The sequence below is a fragment of the Pseudophryne corroboree genome (genome assembly GCF_028390025.1).
Source record: "Pseudophryne corroboree isolate aPseCor3 chromosome 3 unlocalized genomic scaffold, aPseCor3.hap2 SUPER_3_unloc_24, whole genome shotgun sequence".
NCBI lineage: Eukaryota > Metazoa > Chordata > Amphibia > Anura > Myobatrachidae > Pseudophryne > Pseudophryne corroboree.
Genome location: NW_026967513.1, coordinates 1,270,241 through 1,286,537, shown reverse-complemented (window position 1 = coordinate 1,286,537; position 16,297 = coordinate 1,270,241). Strand labels below are relative to the sequence as shown.

General features: G+C 45.5%; 1 protein-coding gene and 1 pseudogene across 1 annotated transcript in view; one reads left to right on the top strand and one right to left on the bottom strand.

Moving 5' to 3' along the window:
* Positions 1-16,297, top strand: part of LOC134983786 (zinc finger protein 850-like) — a 197,181-nt pseudogene that overhangs the window by 29,525 nt on the left and 151,359 nt on the right.
* Positions 1-16,297, bottom strand: part of LOC134983787 (zinc finger protein 585A-like) — a 197,291-nt gene that overhangs the window by 69,203 nt on the left and 111,791 nt on the right. The window lies entirely within an intron of this gene.

The following is a 16,297-nucleotide window of genomic DNA, read 5'->3' as shown; positions in this document are numbered from 1 at the left end:
GACACCTGATTGGATGGATATGTGGAAGGTTTTAAATGATAATGTTAATTCCTTGCATAAAAGGTTGGATAAAGCTGAAACCTTAGGACAGTTGGGGTCTCAGCCCATGCCTGATCCTATGTTGCAGAGGCCGTCAGGGTCTCAGAAGCGCCCACTATCCCAAATTGTTGACACAGATACCGACATGGATTCTGACTCCAGTGTCTATTGCGATGATGCAAAGTTACAGCCTAAATTGGCTAAAGCCATCCGTTATATGATTATAGCAATGAAGGATGTGTTGCACATCACAGAGGAAACCCCAGTCCCTGACAAGAGGGTTCATATGTATGGGGGAAAAAAGGCAGGTGGTGACCTTTCCCCCTTCACATGAATTAAGAGTTATGTGAAAAGGCTTGGGAATCTCCAGATAAAATACTGCAGATTTCTAAACGGATGCTTATGGCGTATCCTTTCCCGCCAACGGACAGGTTACGCTGGGAATCCTCCCCTAGGGTGGACAAAGCTCTAACACGCTTATCCTAGAGGGTAGCCCTGCCGTCACAGGATACGGCCACCCTAAAAGATGCTGCGGATAGAAAACAAGAGGGTACCCTGAAGTCCATTTATACACATTCAGGTACCTTACTAAGCCCGGCAATTGTGTCGGCCTGTGTATAGTGCTGTAGCAGCATGGACGGATACCTTATCTGAGGAACTTGATACCTTGGACAAGGATACTATATTAATGACCCTGGGGCATATAAAAGACGCTGTCCTATATATGAGAGATGCTCAAAGAGACATTAGCCTTCTGGGCTCTAAAATAAATGCAATGTCGATTTCTGCCAGAAGGGTCCTGTGGACTCTGCAATGGACAGGCGATGCGGACTCAAAAAGGCACATGGAGGTTTTACCTTACAAGGGTGAGGAGTTGTTTGGGGAGGGTCTCTCGGACCTGGTCTCCACAGCTACTGCTGGAAAGTCAAACTTTTTGCCATATGTTCCCTCACAACCTAAGAAAGCACTGTATTACCAAATGCAGTCCTTTCGATCACAAAAACACAAAGTCCGAGGTGCGTCTTTTCTTGCCAGAGGCAAGGGCAGAGGAAAGAAGCTGCATAACACAGCTAGTTCCCAGGAACAGAAGTCCTCCCCGGCTTCCACTAAATCCACCGTATGACGCTGGGGCTCCACAGGCGGAGCTAGGCCCGGTGGGGGCGCGTCTCCGAAATTTCAGCCACAAGTGGGTTTACTCCCAGGTGGATCCATGGGCAATAGAGATTGTGTCTCAGGGATTCAAGCTGGAATTCGAAGAGATGCCCCCTCACCGATACCTCAAATCGGCCTTGCCAGCTTCCCCCTTAGAGAGGGAAATTGTGTTAGCTGCAATTCACAAATTGTATCTTCAGCAGGTGGTGGTCAAGGTTCCCCCCCTTCAACAAGGGAAGGGTTATTATTCGACCATGTTTGTGGTACCGAAACCGGACGGTTCGGTCAGACTCATATTGAATTTAAAATCCCTGAACATATACCTGAAAAGGTTCAAGTTCAAAATGGAATCGCTCAGAGCGGTCATCGCAAGCCTGGAAGGGGGGGATTTTATGGTGTCTCTGGACATAAAGGATGCATACCTTCATGTCCCCATTTATCCACCTCATCAGGCGTACCTGAGATTTGTGGTACAGGATTGTCATTACCAATTCCAGACGTTGCCGTTTGGTCTCTCCACGGCACCGAGAATATTTGCCAAGGTGATGGCGGAAATGGTGGTGCTCCTGCGAAATCAAGGGGTCACATTTATCCCATACTTGGACGATCTCCTTATAAAGGCGAGGTCCAGAGAGCAGTTGCTGATCAGCGTAGCACGCTCTCGGGAAGTGTTACAACAGCACGGCTGGATTCTAAATATTCCAAAGTCGCAGTTGATTCCTACGACTCGTCTGCCCTTCCTGGGCATGATTCTGGACACAGACCAGAAGAGGGTTTATCTCCCGATGGAGAAGGCTCAGGAGCTCATGACACTGGTCAGACCTATTAAAACCAAAACAGGTGTCGGTGCATCACTGCACGCAAGTCCTGGGAAAGATGGTGGCATCATATGAGGCCATTCCCTTTGGCAGGTTCCATGCGAGGACCTTTCAATGGGATATGTTGGACAAGTGGTCCGGATCACATCTACAGATGCATCGGCTGATCACCCTATCCCCCAGGGCCAGGGTGTCTCTCCTGTGGTGGCTGCAGAGTGCTCACCTTCTCGAGGGCCGCAGATTCGGCATTCAGGACTGTGTCCTGGTGACCACGGATGCAAGCCTCCGAGGGTGGGGGCCAGTCACACAGGGAAGAAATTTCCAAGGTCTGTGGTCAAGTCAGGAGACTTGCCTTCACATCAATATCCTGGAACTAAGAGCCATATACAACGCCCTACGTCAAGCGGAGACTCAGCTTCGCGACCAATCGGTGCTGATTCAGTCTGACAACATCACCGCAGTGGCTCATGTAAACCGCCAAGGTGGCACAAGGCGCAGGGTGGCAATGGCGGAAGCCACCAGAATCCTTCGCTGGGCGGAGAATCACGTAAGAGCACTGTCAGCAGTGTTCATTCCGGGGGTGGACAACTGGGAAGCAGACTGCCTCAGCAGGCAAGACCTCCACCCGGGAGAGTGGGGACTTCATCAAGAAGTCTTCACGCAGATTGCAAGTCGGTGGGAACTGCCACAGGTGGACATGATGGCATCCCGCCTCAACAAAAAGCTACAGAGGTATTGCGCCAGGTCAAGAGACCCTCAGGCAATAGCTGTAGATGCACTAGTGACACCGTGGGTGTTCCAGTTGGTTTATGTATTCCCTCCTCTTCCTCTCATACCCAAGGTGCTGAGAATCATAAGAAAAAGAGGAGTGCGAACAATACTCATTGTTCCGGATTGGCCAAGAAGGACTTGGTATCCAGATCTGCAAGAAATGCTCTCAGAGGACCCATGGCCTCTGCCTCTAAGACAGGACTTGTTGCAACAGGGGCCCTGTCTGTTCCAAGACCTACTGCGGCTGCGTTTGACGGCATGGAGTTTGAACGCTGGATCCTAGCAGAAAAAGGCATTCCAGATGAGGTCATTCCTACGCTGATAAAGGCTAGGAAGGACGTGACTGCTAAACATTATCACCGTATATGGCGAAAATATGTTGCGTGGTGTGAGGCCAGGAATGCCCCCACGGAGGAATTCCAGCTGGGCCGTTTCCTTCACTTCCTACAGGAGGGAGTGACTTTGGGACTAAAATTGGGTTCCATTAAGGTCCAGTTTTCGGCCCTGTCTATTTTCTTTCAAAAAGAACTGGCTTCTCTGCCTGAAGTTCAGACATTTGTAAAGGGAGTGCTGCATATTCAGCCCCCTTTTGTTCCTCCAGTGGCACCTTGGGATCTTAATGTGGTGGTGTTTCCTGAAGTCACACTGGTTTGAGCCACTTAAAACCATGGAGTAAAAATTTCTCACGTGGAAGGTGGTCATGCTATTAGCCTTGGCTTCAGCTAGGCGTGTGTCAGAATTAGCGTCCTTGTCAAATAAAAGCCCCTATCTGGTTTTCTATATGGACAGGGCAGAATTGCGGACCCGTCCACAATTTCTGCCAAAAGTGGTGTCATCTTTTCATATAAACCAACCTATTGTGGTGCCTGTGGCTACTTGTGACTTGGAGGTTTCCGAGTTACTAGATGTGGTCAGGGCTTTGAAGGTTTATGTAGCCAGAACGGCTAGAGTCAGGAAAACTGAGTCGCTGTTTATCCTGTATGCATCCAACAAGCTGGGTGCTCCTGCTTCAAAGCAGACTATTGCTCGCTGGATCTGTAACACGATTCAGCAGGCTCATTCTGCGGTTGGATTGCCGCTGCCAAAATCGGTAAAAGCCCACTCCACAAGGAAGGTGGGCTCTTCTTGGGCGGCTGCCCGAGTGGTCTCGACATTACAGCTTTGCCGAGCAGCTACTTGGTCAGGTTCAAACACTTTTGCAAAGTTTTACAATTTGATACCCTGGCTGAGGAGGACCTTGTGTTTGCTCAATCGGTGCTGCAGAGTCATCCGCACTCTCCTGCCCGTTTGGGAGCTTTGGTATAATCCCCATGGTCCTTACGGAGTCCCCAGCATCCACTAGGACGTTAGCAAAAATAAATAAGATTTTACTTACCTGTAAATCTATTTCTCGTAGTCCATAGTGGATGCTGGGTGCCCGTCCCATGTGCGGACTTCTTCTGCAATACTTGTATATAGTTATTGCTTAAATAAGGGTTATGTTATGGTTGCATCAGGTTGATCTGATGCTCCGTTGTTCATACTGTTAACTGGGTAAGGTTATCACGAGTTGTACGGTGTGATTGGTGTGACTGGTATGAGTCTTACCCTGGATTCCAAATCCTTTCCTAGTAATGTCAGCTCTTCCGGGCACAGTTTCTCTAACTGAGGTCTGGAGGAGGGACATAGAGGAAGGAGCCAGAGCACGCCAGTATCCAAATTCTTTCCTAAAGTGCCCTGTCTCCTGCGGAGCCCATCTATTCCCCATGGTCCTTACGGAGTCCCCAGCATCCACTACGGACTACGAGAAATAGATTTACCGGTAAGTAAAATCTTGTTTTTTCACACCAGCATCGGGCTCCACTAGCTAGAGAGATAATGCCACAGCCGGGGGACACTTTTATACCAGTCCCTGCGGCCGTGGCATTAAATCCCCAACTAGTCACCCCTGGCTGGGGTACCCTGGAGGAGTGGGGATCCCCTTCCAGCCACCCAAGGGCCAGGGGTGAAGCCCGAGGCTGTCCCCCCCCCCCCCCCCCTCCTCCCTAGCCAAGTGTAAAAAATTATAATATTGTTTTTTTGTAGCAAAACTACAAGTCCCAACAAGCCTCCCCTGCATGCTAGTACTTGGAGAACCACAAGTACCAGCTTGTGGGGGGGTAAACGGGCCCGCTTGTACCTGTAGTTCTACTACAAAAAAATACCCAAATAAACAGTACACACACACACCGTGACAGTATAACTTTATTACATACATGCACACCGACACACACATACCTATGTTGACATGAAGCAGTCGGTCCTCTTCACCAGTAGAATCCACGAGGTACCTGTAAATAAAATTATACAACAATCCTGTGTAGATCGGTCCTCTTCTGAGCTTGTAATCCACGTACTTGGCAAAATAATAAAACGCAAAATACGATCCACGCACTGAAAGGGGTTCCATGTTTACACATGGGACCCCTTTCCCCGACTGGCGTGACCCCCCGTGACTGCTGTCAAAGAGGGTCCCTTCTGCCAATCAGGGAGCAATACGTCGTGGCACTCTCCTGATTGGCTGTGCGCGTCTGAGCTGACAGGCGGCGCATAGCACATAGGCGCTCCATTATATTCAGTGGTGGGAACTTTGCGGTCAGCGGTTGACCACGAGTAACCTCAACCGCTGATGCAAAGTTCCCACCATTGGATACAATGGAGTGCCTATGCGCTACATTGTATCTCGAGTGCGCCGCCTGACAACGTGGCGCTCCCTGATTGGCTGAAGGGACCCTCTTTGACAGCAGTCACAGGGGGTCCCGGCAGTCGAGGAAAGGCAAGGCGTGGATCGTGTTTTGCGTTTTATTAATTAGCCAAGTACGTGGATTACAAGCTCAGAAGAGGACCGATCTACACAGGATGGTTGTGAGTACAATTTTATTTACAGGTACCCCATGGATTCTACTGGTGAAGAGGACCGACTGCTTCATGTCAACATAGGTAAGTATTTGTGTGACGGTGTACATGTATGTCACGGTGTGTGTGTGTGTGTGTGTGTACTGTTTTCATTTGGGTATTTTTAAAGTAGAACTACAGGTACCAGCGCCCACCCCCCCTGCATGCTGGTACTTGTGGTTCTCCAAGTACCAGCTTGCGGGGGAGGCTTGCTGGGACTTGTAGTTTTGCTACAAAAAACAATATTCTTTTCTCTTACGTCCTAGAGGATGCTGGGGACTCCGTAAGGACCATGGGGTATAGACGGGCTCCGCAGGAGATAGGGCACTTTAAGCAAGAATTTGCATACTAGTGTGCTCTGGCTCCTCCCTCTATGTCCCTCCTCCAGACCTCTGTTTGAATCTGTGCCCAGACGAGCTGTCCATGTCACCTCTAATAATCCCACATGAGCGTCCATGTCACCTCTAGTAATCCCACATGAGCGTCCATGTCACCTCTAGTCATCCCACATGATTGTCCGTGTCACCTCTAGTAATCCCACATGAGCGTCCATGTCACCTCTAGTAATCCCACATGAGCACCCGTGTCACCTCTAGTTATCCCACATGATTGTGAGTGTCACCTATAGTAATCGCACATGAGCGTACATGTCACCTCCTAGTAATCCCACATGAGCATCCACGTCACTTCTAGTAATCCCACATGAGCGTCCATGTCACCTCTAGTAATCCCACATGAGCGTCCATGTCACCTCTAGTAATCTCAAATGAGCGTCCATGTCACCTCTAGTAATCCCAAATGAGCGTCCATGTCACCTCTAGTAATCCCACATGAGCATCCGTGTCACCTCTAGTAATCCCACATGAGCGTCCATGTCACCTCAAATAATCCCCCAAGAGCATCCATGTCACCTCTAGTAATCCCACATGAGCGCCCACATCACCTCTGGTAATCCCACATGAGCGCCCACGTCACCTCTAGTAATCCCACATGAGCGTCCATATCACCTCTACTAATCCCACATGAGCGTCCATGTCACCTCTACTAATCCCCCATGAGCGCCCACGTCACCTCTAATAATCCCACATGAGCGTCCATGTCACCTCTAGTAATTCCCCAAGAGCATCCATGTCACCTCTAGTAACCCCACATGAGCGTCCATGTCACCTCTAGTAATCCCACATGAGCATCCACGTCACCTCTAGTAATCCCACATGAGCGTCCACGTCACCTCTAGTAATCCCACATGAGCGTCCATGTCACCTCTAGTAATCCCAAATGAGCGTCCATGTCACCTCTAGTAATCCCCCATGAGCGTCCATGTCACCACCTAGTAATCCCACATGAGCGTCCATGTCACCTCAAATAATCCCCCAAGAGCATCCATGTCACCTCTAGTAATCCCACATGAGCGCCCACGTCACCTCTAATAATCCGACATGAGCGCCCACGTCACCTCTAGTAATCCCACATGAGCGCCCACGTCACCTCTAGTAATCCCACATGAGCGCCCACGTCACCTCTAGTAATCCCACATGAGCGCCCACGTCACCTCTAGTAATCCCACATGAGCGCCCACGTCACCTCTAGTAATCCCACATGAGCGCCCACGTCACCTCTAGTAATACCACATGAGCTTCCACGTCACCTCTAGTAATCCCCCATGAGCGCCCACGTCACCTCTAGTAATCCCACATGAGCGTCCACGTCACTTCTAATAATCCCCCAAGAGCGTCCACGTCACTTCTAATAATCCCCCAAAAGCGTCCACGTCACTTCTAATAATCCCCCAATAGCATCCACGTCACTTCTAATAATCCCCCAAGAGCATCCACGTCACCTCTAGTAATCCCACATGAGCGTCCACGTCACCTCTAGTAATCCCACATGAGCGTCCACGTCACCTCTAGTAATCCCACATGAGCGTCCACGTCACCTCTAGTAATCCCACATGAGCATCCACGTCACCTCTAGTAATCCCACATGAGCGTCCACGTCACCTCTAGTAATCCCACATGAGCGTCCACGTCACCTCCAGTAATCCCACATGAGCGTCCACGTCACCTCTAGTAATCCCACATGAGCGTCCACGTCACCTCTAGTAATCCCACATGAGCGGCCACGTCACCTCTAGTAATCCCACATGATCATCTGTGTCACTTCTAGTAATCCCACATGAGCGGCCACGTCACCTCTAGTAATCCCACATAAGCGCCCATGTCACCTCTAATTATCCCCCATGAGTTTCCATGTCACCTCTAGTAATCCCATATGAGCGTCTGTGTCACCTCTAGTAATCCCACTTGAGCCTTCAGTGTTGATTAAGCTCCAGTCTAAGCATCCTAGTTTTTTGTTTTTTAATAAACATAAAAGCAATGATTACAGGTTAAAAAAAAGTGTCAGTTATAGAATTATATATTGTATCCTGTAACATCCTGGGTCTTGTCTGCTCATTTTATATATTAATGTATTTTATTTCCAGCAGATGGACCCACAAGCAGGAATATCTCAGAAGTACATCTAATGTTATCCCTGGATTGTGACATAACAGATAATGACAGTAGACAGGATTCTCCAGGAGATAATCCCATTACCCCAGTTATACATCCAGCTTTATCAACTAATCCCCCTGATCCTGGGAAATGTTCTCCTGATCACTCTGATATTGGTGCATCTATTACAGCTCTGAGATTAGATAAAGAGTTTCCCTGTTCTACAGATGCCAAATGTTTTACACAGAACACAAACCGTATTACTCATCAGCCAGCTAAGGCAGGTGAGAGGCCATTTCCATGTTCTGAGTGTGGGAAATGTTTTACATATAAATCAAATCTTGTTACACATCAGAGAAGTCACACAGGTGAGAAGCCGTATTCCTGTTCTGAGTGTGGGAAATGTTTTGTACAGAAATCAAGTCTTTTTAAACATCAGAGAAGTCACACAGGTGAGAAGCCGTATTCCTGTTCTGAATGTGGGAAATGTTTTACATATAAATCAAATCTTGTTACACATCAGAGAAGTCACACAGGTGAGAAGCCGTATTCCTGTTCTGAGTGTGGGAAATGTTTTGCACAGAAATCAAATCTTTTTAAACATCAGAGAAGTCACACAGGTGAGAAGCCGTATTCCTGTTCTGAGTGTGGAAAATGTTTTGCATATAAATCGGATCTTTTTAAACATCAGATAAGTCACACAGGTGAGAAGCCATTTTCCTGTTCTGAGTGTGGGAAATGTTTCACACAGAAATCAGCCCTTGTTCCACATAAGAGAAGTCACACAGGTGAGAAGCCATATACCTGTTCTGAGTGTGAGAAATGTTTTGCATCGAAACCAAATCTGGTTAAACATCAGAGAAGTCACACAGGTGAGAAGCCGCATTTCTGTTCTGAGTGTGGGAAATGTTTTGCATCTACATCAGATCTTGTTACACATCAGAGAAGTCACACAGGTGAGAAGCCATATTCCTGTTCTGAGTGTGGGAAATGTTTTTCATCTAAATCAATTCTTGTTAAACATCAGAGAAGTCACACAGGTGAGAAGCCGTATTCCTGTTCTGAGTGTGGGAAATGTTTTGCATTTACATCAGCTCTTGTTAAACATCAGAGAAGTCACACAGGTGGGAAGCCGTATTCCTGTTCGGAGTGTGGGAAATGTTTTTCATCTAAATCAAATCTTGTTAAACATCAGAGAAGTCACACAGGTGAGAAGCCGTATTCCTGTTCTGAGTGTGGGAAATGTTTTGCACAGAAATCGAGTCTTTTTAAACATCAGAGAAGTCACACAGGTGAGAAGCCGTATTCCTGTTCTGAATGTGGGAAATGTTTTGCATCGAAATCAAATCTTGTTACACATCAGAGAAGTCACACAGGTGAGAAGCAGTATTCCTGTTCTGAGTGTGGAAAATGTTTTGCATATAAATCGGATCTTTTTAAACATCAGAGAAGTCACACAGGTGAGAAGCCGTATTCCTGTTCTGAGTGTGGGAAATGTTTCACACAGAAATCAGCCCTTGTTACACATAAGAGAAGTCACACAGGTGAGAAGCCATATACCTGTTCTGAGTGTGAGAAATGTTTTACATCGAAACCAAATCTGGTTAAACATCAGAGAAGTCACACAGGTGAGAAGCCGTATTCCTGTTCTGAGTGTGGGAAATGTTTTGCATCTACATCAGATCTTGTTAAACATCAGAGAAGTCACACAGGTGAGAAGCCGTATTCCTGTTCTGAGTGTGGGAAATGTTTTTCATCTAAATCAGCTCTTGTTACACATCAGAGAAGTCACACAGGTGAGAAGCCATTTTCATGCTGTGAGAGAAATAAATCCGCTCTTGTTGAACATATTAGACATTACCCAAGCACGGAACCATTTAAGTCTTCTCGAGTATAATTATCACTGCCATGCAATGTTCCTCAAGGGTCAATCCTATCTCCTATGCTTTATGCAATATACAGTCTGGTCCATATATATTGGGACATCGACACAATTCTCATATTTTGGGCTCTATACACCACCACAATGGATTTGAAATTAAACAAACAAGATGTGCTTTAACTGCAGACTTTCCGCTTTAATTTGAGGGTATATACATTAAAATCAGGTGAACGGTGTAGGAATTGAAATGGTTTTTATATGTGCCTCCCACTTTTTAAGGGACCAAAAGTAATGGTACAAGCTAAACAATCCTAAATCAAATATTGTAAATCAGTAGATCAGTGCGCTCGTCCAGTTCAACAAAAAGTACTTTACTACTTAATGTGGTCGCAGCCCGGATCAGTGTTTCGTGAATTGAGCTTTGACATATTTTCCAAGTGCGATCTGATTACCATCTCCTAGATGAAGACCTGGATACAATATACATACTGATATGCAAATATTTATTTATCTGGTACGCATATAAATGTTGTGTGATAACTGAATTTAATCCCACATACGGAAATATACTGCGCTATATAGCGATTCTTTGTGTCTCCTAGCAGCATTTAGACCCCAGTAGTAACCTGGATTAAAGAATGGGGGACTGATACGCCATGTGTCAAGCCGTAATCCGTACGCTATAATCTTGCGTGTGACAAAACTAGTGATGAGCGGATTCGGTTTTACTCTGTTCTCAAAACGCCATCTTATTGGCTTACAGATGTCATGTGTTTTGGATAGCCAATAAGATTCTGTTTTGAGATCCGAGTAAAACCGAATCTGCTCATCACTAGACAAAACTGATTGAAAAATACTACACCATAGTCGCTCTCTTGTTTCTTCCTTTGTTTCCAGAATCCTTAATCAAACTTTAACTTTTTAATACTTTGTTGCAAATCCTTTTGTCAGTTACAGCCTGAAGTCTGGAACGCATAGACATCACCAGACGCTGGGTTTCATCCCTGGTGATGCTCTACCAGGCCTCTACTGCAAATGTCTTCAGTTTCTGCTTGTTCTTGGGGCATTTTCTCTTCCGTTTTGTCTTCATCAAGTGAAATGCATGCTCAATCGGATTCAGGTCAGGTGATTGACTTGGCCATTGCATAACATTCCACTTATTTGCCTCAAAAAAACGCTTTGGTTGCTTTCGCAGTATGTGTCGGGTCATTGTCCATCTGCACTGTGAAGCGCCTTCCAGTGAGTTCCGAAGCATTTGACTGAATATGAGCAGATAATATTGGCCAAAACACTTCAGCATTCATCCTGCTGCTTTTATCAGCAGTCACATTATCAATAAATACAAAGGAACCAGTTCCATTGGCATCCATACATGCCCACGCCATGACACTACCACCACCATGCTTCACTGATGAGGTGGTATGTTTTGGATCCTGAGCAGTTCCTTTCCTTCTCCATACTCTTCTCTTCCCATCACTCTGGTACAAGTTGATATTTGTCTCATCTGTCCATAGGATGTTGTTCCAGAACTGTAAAGGCTTTTTTAGATGTTGTTTGCAAACTCTAATCTGGTCTTCCTGTTTTATTGCTCACCAATGGTTTACATCTTGTGGTGAACCCTCTATATTCACTCTTGTGAAGTCTTCTCTTGATTGTTGACTTTGACACATATACACCTATCTCCTGGAGAGTGTTCTTGATCTGGGCAACTGTTGTGATGGGGTTCGTGCTATTTAGTACACTAGTAATGTACTAAATAGCTCAATCGGATTCAGCTTGTAACGTAGAGTGGCAAGTTTAATCTTTCTATGTATAATGGAGAGAAATAAAAGCTCATCCCTAAGTTCCTGGATGCCAAATCACTGTCCTTAGTATCTCTGTACAGTGACAATGCTAAATTCCTTTGTCTTATAAACAACCCTTTATGAAGCTAAGAACACTGTACGCTGTTTACTTAAGAAGTACCGTAATGGTACGCTATCTGCGTAACGATCGCTCAGCCGTAGGCGAGACGCTCAAGCGTCACGTTCGCTCACGGCCCAGTGATCACAGGACACGTTATTGGTTATGTCTAGGGGAATGATTCGCTATAGCGTAGCCTACGCTCGAGACCACGAGGAGGTCACCAGCGATGCAGACGCTCACAACACTATACCTTTATGTTAAAACCTTATACCAATGAAATACACTGAATACCTTAATGTGAGTACAGGGTGTAAGTGCAACCTTGTGTAACCTGACTAACTACAAAGCTGCTTGAGCGTCACCGACGCTCAAGTGAACACTTAACACTATAGAAAATACACAGATACTGGTTTAGGTTCCAAAGCCTATTAACTGTATTATATCTAATATATTTGTAAAAGGGGATAACAGTACAAATGATACACTACAATATAACAGAGACTTCCTAACCACAGAACTAAACAATGAATACAAAAAGACAATACTACACTGACCTAAATGCAATACAATACAATACTATAATACTATGAGAGATATAAGAGAAAAGAGGAGAGAGAGAGATAGAGAGAGAGAGAGAGAGAGATTGGCTCACAGAAAGACAATGATTACGGAGAGAAAACTTACGCACAAAGGGTATGATCGCCTGCGCCTCGATATCCAGCTCCCGGCTATCAGCAGATAACCGTTGATGAGAGAGTGTGTGTTGGATATGGTCGGCCTGCCTATTTATGCCCCACACACAATGCAATCTCATAGTCCCTACAATCCCATTGTTCATTGGCCGAAGGAATTCGGCCCTGCATCATAACAAAAGGTCATAAGTTGATTCATATCAGTGGCCCTGGTTATGCAAAACAATGGGTGATGACTAACACATTCCTGTCTTCTGGAGAGCGATTGTTTGGCGAATACAAAACAGAATCCTGTCTGGGTTTTGTTCTATATTCATGATGTCCACTTTCAGTTGAGACAATGACATCTCAGCCCTCATTCTCCTGTATACAAATCCAGCCCCATTTGTAAACACAGGTGTTGGCCCTCCTTATTGAGTCTCAAAAGCTCAGTGTAATTAAAGGCTATTGTACTCCGTCTGCGGGAAAGATACTGATTTGGAGTACAATTGATCTTCAATTACTATTCCTGTGTTTACCTTATGCATGTGTAGATATGAGGCCCTCTTAACATGCAAACTATTGTTTGGGGAATCTCTGAGGTCAAAGAGACATTTGAGACCCACTGATGCCTGTCTCCAGCTGTTCAGATGCATGACTAAGTAAGAACAAATAATAATAAATAAATGGACATAACTTCTTATGTCCATAACTATTCGCACGAGCGATTAATACGCTCCAAACCAACACCGGAATATTGCTAATTAAATACTCTTCCGATGGGTACCAAACACTGCTGTATGATTCCTGTTAGACCCTTCGTACGATGCAAAGAGGGATTCCTCAGCTCAGGGACATTCTATTTTAATCTATCAAAGGGACCATGATCTATAATCTACATTAATTGTGAAAATATGTAACGAATGAGTCGCACGCTACGACTACATAAACTCTACCGTAAATACGCATACCGCGCCTGCGAGTGCACGCTATTGCGGGTATGCGCCTTCACGGGAGAGCGTACGCACGCGCAGCACGGACCAGTGTGCGGTGCAAATATGGCAGTGTGCATAGAGACATTTTTCTGACTTCGACAGTCCACCCTTTGGCAGTCAATAATAACTGCCACAAAACGTTTAAGGAGAAAAATGTAAGTCAGGGGTTAATTGATTTCCATGGTGGGGTAAGGAAGAAGAGAGGAGTAGGTGTGAAAAGGGTATGACCTAGTGAGAGAGTAGAAGCATGTGTGTATGAGTCCATGTTTGGAGGGTCATGTATCATCGTGCCGTACGTGTGGTAAATCAAGCTTCGAGGTATTGCGAAGTATACATTTGAATTCCTTCTTATCCCGTATCAAGGGTCTGTGGATGGGCTGTCAAACTCTACCGAGCTCATTTTGGCTTTTAGTTGTAACAAAATGGGGATGCACATTTTAGTTGATGATACATGAATGGGGGAGGTATGTGGTTGCTGATATCTGTGCCTGTATTCCCTATCGTCTATGTGTGTTATTACCTGAGGGTTGTAGAGATGAAGATAAAGAACACTTATGGAGAATGCAATGATATTCTATGTCAGGGAAATGTACATCTGTCGTTGAGGTTGTGTTCGGTATCTGTTGAGAGTCGTCTTCTTTGCGCTGTATTGCTCCTTAGGCATGAGCAAATAGCTTTGTCTGAGCCATCAGATTTACAAAAAATGTTGGGCTAGCGTGAGTTTAAAAGTACTAGGGAAACTGGGGATCCATGGCAAAGTTCATCAAGTGTCCATATCATAGGTTGTCAAAACTTCATCTTTGGTGCTTGTCTGTTGTCTTGTCTGTATACCGTCTCGTCAACTGCCTCGTCCAAGGGGTCTTTGTATCTTGGAGAAAAGCAGAAAAACAGGTGAAAGAAACGGACCGTATAATCGCATTTTTCATCACATTCTGGTTTCTATCATTGGGTCATAAATCAAATCCAGGTTAATTACAGTTTCCTCACTCCTCAAGCTCATTACCTTTGTACTTTGTTTGCACCTCATTAAAGCCTGCCCGCATCTAAATATCAATCCAATTGATATAACGACACCCAAGATACATAGTAGAAACTTTCCAACATCCATTATGACTCCTTGAGCCCATTCTCCCAAACCGGAGAACCAATTTCGCGGGTTCAACCATGACACCCAACCAGTCAGCTCATTACCTACAGCAGCAAGGGTGAGATTGTGTTTTCGACGAAATTCCCACTTTAATTGCAGAATATCGTCCATCTTTTGGTCTATGACCTCTACCGGATCCTCGGTGCTATTTGTGATATACGTGCAACACTTTATGCCGTACTGTGTTGCCAATGTAACACAATATCCGCCTGTTACTGCTGTAAGATAATTAAGAACCATCCTATGCTGAACTAGTTCTGTTTTATAAGCTTGAAGTTCTCTTCCAGTGTATCTAAACGTGTCATCATACATTTCAGTGATATTATCTAACAAATTGGCGAGTGCGGAAATGTACCTATAATTCATCACTCCCCGAGCGGTACGAGTGAAATCTAACGCTACCAGAACCTGAATCCCGGTGGATTCATGGATAAGATCAGAGGCCGGATGCTCTAACCTTTCTGACAGTTGTCTTTTAACTCGGTGCTCGTAATGAGTGTGAGTATAAGGAGCTTGGGCACCACGGTGTATGTCCTTCATTTTGTCATGTGTTACAGTCATCACTTCAGGCAATACTTTTCCAATATAACACAATCCTTCAGAGTTTGGGGCAAGCCACTTGTACGCCTTTCTCCCGCATATGAAATATGCATCATCGGGGAGAACATAAGGGACGGAGAAGGACATGACCATGTTACAAACCTTCCAGGTGAAATCTCCTGACCCTAACTCTTCCATCTGCTTAATGCACGTATCAGTTTGTACGATATGTGCACAGTATCCTGGTGATACCTCTCCAACTCTAGTAATCCTATTTCCTAAGGTATATCGATACCGGAAAGATTTTCCTCTACTGGCTATGTGGCGTACGAGCTCTGTATCTGTAGGCATTCTATCTGCTCTGTGTGAAAAGGTCATGGTAAGGTTGCTCCATGACACTTCCCAATTTCCCGGCTTACGGGGATTGGAGATATTAAAACATAATAGGGACCTATCCACATGGTATTGGTGGAGCTTCAAACTAGGAGGGCTGGAGATATCAAACCTCCTGTCCACCGGTCTCCCACCCTTTAGCTCAAGTACCTCCCCTACCGTTAAAGGAAATGGTACTAGCCCTGATTTACTATGACCCTGAGGTACTTGAGAGCATACCCAACAATCTGTTTTATTTAACACACTACCCACTAAGGAGTGATAGTCACTCAATGGATGCCGGTCCATATGGATATTAAAACTGGATTGGCATTTCTTTATGCATCCATCCTCCACCAGACCGTCACAGAGCCTACAGATACAGTTTTTCTTTTTGAACTAACAATCCTTCAAAGAAAATGTTTACAGATAACATGGTTGTTAGATCGTGCCCGGTACTCGCCTTTGCTTGGTGATTGGGTTGCTATTGGAAATTTACACCTCCGTCTCAGTCATCAGGACCTTTCTGGATCCTTTCTCGACCTCACTGGTACTCTCACCGAAACAGACTGCTCTGGTCAACATCATGGTCAACAGGAA